Raw genomic sequence first — 6,000 nt, 5'->3', positions numbered from 1 at the left:
TATGTTGGAAGAATATGTTGGTTCTTGATTTAATAGATTTGAAAATAACCAAGAAATGAGACCAATACATCTAAGGCTAGAAAATTCCTATGATGGATGCACTAAACTGCTAATCTTGGGCCAACTATAAGGCACAACTCCTTCTTTACTTCAAGCTCTACAAAACCTAGGTAGGTAAACCTTGAGGTTCTAATATATGGTACCAGTACAAATAAACATATAATCTAAACCTATTAAGAGAAGATGAAACACTTATATCTTCTAATACTTATTCAATTACATAGGAATGATACAAATCATAACCTATGAACTCATAAGCTAAGTGAGGGTTAATTCCTTTCAGCGCATTACAAAACATGGAAAATTGAATTGATTTGATTAAAATGATTTGTGCAAATGACCTTCATCTTAGCTTGCATCTAATTTAGTGATTAGTGCATTATCTATTGCAACATAGAGTCACTGCTAGTAGGATGACCTAACTTGATTGTCTTACAATTAAGTTTATCAACTGAAATCCCCAAACTCCATTCTTACTAGCATCCCCTCCATACACGTAGAAACCCTATCAAATCATTGAAGCATTTACTAAACTCCTTGAATTAAAAGAAACAATAGATCTAACACACAACTCATCCAAGTTGTCTTAAATTAAATGAAACTTATTCATTCAATTACAAGTTTAATAGCATATGAAGAATTAGGAGACATAATAAGAGAACACAGATAATTCATTGTAAATCCCCTTTTGTATTTATCCTTGGAAAGACTAAATACATTAACTGGTAACATTGAATGAAACTCAAGATATGTTACTTGATCTATCATCAATATTCATTATTCATAGAAATAATACATGAAATGAAATGAAACTCAAGATATATTACTTGTTCTATCATGAATTTCCATTATCTCAGAGAACCAATACATGAAATGAAAATGAAACATGCACAAGAATGGATGTGTGGCCTTTACCACTAGAGATCTACTCAAAAGACACGAAGTAAAACCAATAACAACTTGGTCTCACAGTAAAAAATTGGAACCTTACTAGTTTCACAGAGAAAATTGCCAACCCTTACAATGGATGAGAAATAGAAAGATATAAAAGAAGAATGGAAACCCAAATCTAATCTGAAGAGGACATGTGTCCACTTGAATCTCCACCCTTTGTTGTTGTAGAACATCTCTCATCTTTCTACCCATGCAATCTAATTTGGTTTTCATCATTGTTTTGTAACAAACACAAAATATCTCTTCTTCAATGATGAAAAACCTTATGTTGCCAATATATCTAAAATGCATCTAGAATGCTGATAAAACATCCATTTAACTAATTTAGATATGACAAAACTCACCCATAACTATATTCATGTTGCCTTTTATGTTCATTTAGTTTATCATTTCATTAAGAATCAAATCTAAACTATCTCAACAGAACAAAACTAAAGATTAGGTACTTGGAACAAAGCCTCAAATAGCTTGACCCAATGACCTTTTATGTAAAAAAAAACTCCATAAATGGAAAGTTCATTTTGTCTCAACTCTGACGATATATAATACTCCTACATGAATTTACCAGAAACTCCCAAAATCTTAAAATGAAAAATAGGTCCCTTTTATGGCTCTTCGGACTGCAATTTTGCAAATATTTAAATTTTCCTAAAGTTTGAACTGTAGGATAAATCAAACATTATTTTAAAAATATGATGTGTACATGCTTTTGAGAAGAAATATTAAAAATTAATTTTTATGCCCCTTTGAAATTTTCCTCTTTTTGTCCATCTGAGTCAAACCTGGTCAATTGACCTACCACATGTCATCACTAGATTGGCTAATTCCTACACAGTCATTTGAGATCTGCCACCTAGGTGCCACATGTCACCACCTCATTGGTCCTCTATTTTTCCATGTCATCAAGCCATGTTATCATTCCACATCATCATCACATCAATGGTCACTATGTCAAAATCCTAGTCAACATTTTGCCACATCATCATGACATAGCGACCATGTGACATGTGTCACTTTCTACCATGCCAGCACCTTAGGAAGTGTGCCATGTCTAAAGCCTCTACCACATGTCAATTTTTGACTTATCCACCTCACTACCAACTGGTGCCAACTCACTATCACGTGTCAGGTCTTGATTCATCTACAGATCCACATCATCACTAGTTTCCATGTCACATGGTTAACATCCTTGCAACTTTCGTTTGGTAACATAGCAACCACCATTAGATCGTGCCACATATCACCATCCTGTGCCTCAAAAATATAATCACCATGTCACTACCTTCTCGAATTATGTACCACATGTTGCATTACAATTTGCTCATCTTAGTCTATTTAGTGCCACTTGTCAGCTCTACTGGTTTGTCCTATGGCACCACTTCATTGCTAATGTCATTATCATTTCAACAGTTTAGGCATTCAAAATTTTACCTATTTTACCCTCTGGCCAAGTGGGCCCCTCATGAGCATACGTGCCTTTGTAAAGGCTTGTGTCTTAAAGACACAAAGCAATAGTGTAATTTGGTATTGAAGAACATAAGAAGGTCACCATATGACCAATGTGGGATTAATTTCCTAAAGTCTTAAAACCAAAATGTTTTTTTTTCTTCAACTCCCTGGTCTGATTGCCGATTTTGTATTTGTTTTATTGAAATATTCTATACATATCCTACAATCTACTATATAAGAAATTTGATTTGGCATATATGGGGCTTTGTGTGAGTGGAGGATGGACTTTGAACCACCAAGCAAGGAAGTAATTGTGGGGAAATCATGCCAAAGTTAAAAAATAGTGATACCACCCCTATTTCTAAATGGGATAGTGCTCTCCATGCTGTTAGAGCTCCCCTATCCTTCTCTACATGCATCTGCCACTTATCTTCATAACAAAGTATAGATCTTTAATCCTCTGTGCAAGAATCTTCCTTTATAAACTTGAACCTCCCTTAGCAGACTCTTGTTACAACTTGCCCATTATCTATAGTGATGTTTTTGTGGAGATATGTCCTTCTTCATTCGCATGGAACTTAGACATCAGCTCACAATGCTAATTGTCTCCCCGGCCATCCTTTTTTAGTGTATCAATTTAGTCCTCTAAAAATGAATATGGGTGAAGAACGTTGTGATTCACACCAAGCCATTGCACCAAATACTTGTCCATGAACGATCCCTGGTGATACTTGACTTCCAAGTATTGGGAAATTAGAGTCTCAAGGCTCTAAAAATTTGGTACAATTTGTCTAATGGTCAACATTAAAGATAGGCTAGTAGTGTAACTTGATATTAATTAAAAACCTACAAAGAGCCAAATTGCCACCACTGCTCTACCCAAACCAGTTACAATCGTCTCATTAGAAAAACTAACAAAAATTACTAATACTACTAAAGCTTTATACCATACATTTCAATATGCCTTGATCAAATAGCCATGTCAACACATTTCCAAGTACCCCATATCAGATATCTCTCAGGATAGTTACTAGACTGAGTGCCTCCATCAAGATTAATCTTGATGGTATTGCTAAATATCTCATTATATTTCATGCAAAAACCTTATACCATATTTTCCTTAGAAATACCAACTTTCGAATACTTTTAGTACTCCAAAACATTCCATTAATCTGAAACAATTAGTCAAACCCCAAAGTGGGTCCGGCTAAGAAAAATCATTTTCAAACAATTGAATCCTCAACATGGCCTATTGAACATCTAAAATTGATTGAAAACTATTCAATAACTATTGATTCAACTTTTAAAATTCAATTCACCTCTTTCTGTAGCTTGTCAACTCTGCGCCAAGAGGTCCTTTGACTGGCTTTAAAACTTGACAAAAATAACTAACCAGGCTCTGAAATAGGACACATTGATTCTCTATTCCATATACTTTTACACTGTTGAATCCTGTCTCATGAAAAATCCTAGTCAAAAGGTATTGATTGTCAAAGTTGCCCTTTAAGAACTGCCTACAAGCAAACATGTCAGAAAATCACAAAACATGTTTAGATTTGGCTTTAAAAATAGGGCAAATAGATACTTGGTGAAACATAAATTTGGGATTTAGGCTCATGAAAAATAACTAGATGTAAATGGCGAGAAGTCAAAGTGGACTACTTCGAATTTCAAACTGGAAATACTGGCAGAAAAGCATTTTTTGCAAATAGAATGGACCTGAGAAAGTGTGTGGATGGATTCGTCAAGATTTGAAAATTGGCATACTTGAAGTATTTTTAGATTAAAATACATTGGTACAATCCATTCAATCTCACCTATCACATATTTTGAGTTATAACATCATGAACAGGGGTACCAACCAATCTGCATTTACTAACACTAGTAAAACATCATAAATTACATTTGGAATCACGTTCAAAATCTGATTGAATGGATTTTTCATAAGCTCAAAATTGAAACATAGCAAGTTTCTAACCCCTATAATGAAATTCAAAAGGAATTTTCTCATTCAAAGTTATAACAAGTCAACAGGGCCTCCTAGAATTCAGAAAAATTTGTATCAGCATGACAACACTAAATGACCAACTTTGAGGGATTCAAAACCTATTCAAAACATATTGAAAAAATTCAAAATCTAAAACATAGGTTCTCTAGTATGGATAATAAACATTCCAAAAATGGTGAGTCATGAAACATTGTTGAGTGCAAAATATTCAATTGCAAACTAGGCCTCATATCATTGTTTGACACTCACGAAAAAATGTAGATTTGGACAATACTCAAAACAAAACTTCACGAAATGACTTTGAATGGCAATTTATCTTCATGGAATGAGTGGATATACTGAATGCAAGGTGTTAGAAACATTAAACACCTCTTAGGCCTCAAATAGATAGTCGGGTATATATGCATCAAGAAGCACTTATAGGCCTTGATTTTTAGGATGGTACTCAAAATTAGGGCTTCAATTTTGAGTCCCAATAGTGGCTCTATCTAGGGATGCATGTCCCTTGTGGGCATGGCAAGGATTTACATCTTTAGAAGAGTTAGACCATACACCTGATAGCAAAAAACTTCCCTCAAAAAACTTTATTGAAAGTAAAAACAACTACTCCTAAACTGTACAAACGTGGCCCTGGGCCACCAAACTTCAACAAAAACTTTTACCTCTATCATAAATCTTATTTTCAGCTAAAATTTCATAAGTTAAGCTAGAAATATCATTTCTATCAGTTTCACCAATTAGATTAGCATTATGAATCAACTCACTTGGCAAAACTGAATCTACACCTTCACTTACATAATGCATATAAAAACTATGATCACTCTCTACAAATTGCTCATTATGAAAGTTCTTATCAACATACCCAAAAATATCAAACTCAAACTGAAACTCTTCTTCAGCAAATGAATCATGCATGCTATCAATATTGAACATGAAAGCTTCATATTCAACATGGGGAAAAATATTACACATACCTTGAAATTGTGTATCCTTATGTATAACCAGATGGTATTCGAATGAGAAATCAGACTCATACTCACAAATATCATCAATTTCAACATTTGAAACTAATCTGGAGTCCTCAAATGGATTGCTCATCGCATAAGACTATTCATCATAAAAACTCATTTTAAGGTGCATGCCGATTTTCAACAATAACTTCATCAAACACCTTGTTATCAATCTTATAAGATGCAACATCATCATTATAATCATGGTTACACCTTGACGAAGAAAAATCTGACCTCTTATAGCAATAAGACAACATATCATCATTAAGATCATCCTCAACTAAATCTGAACATTCCATGTGTTCTTCGAAAAGTGGGGTGGGTTGATCACTCTGTGCAAAGCTCCTCTATATATATATATATAAATGACAAGTGATGTGTTGATCAACATTGAGTTCTTCACCATACAATGCATTAGTGAAAACATTAAAACCATTTCTAACATCGTTGTCATGAACACTTTCAGCATATGAAGAAGATAAATTAGGATCATCACAAGAAGACACACCATCTACTCCA

Source organism: Cupressus sempervirens, chromosome 3 (genome assembly GCF_028749045.1).
Source record: "Cupressus sempervirens isolate cs-2001-9-10 chromosome 3, ASM2874904v1, whole genome shotgun sequence".
Lineage (NCBI taxonomy): Eukaryota > Viridiplantae > Streptophyta > Pinopsida > Cupressales > Cupressaceae > Cupressus > Cupressus sempervirens.
Note: the sequence above shows the minus strand (reverse complement) of the source record.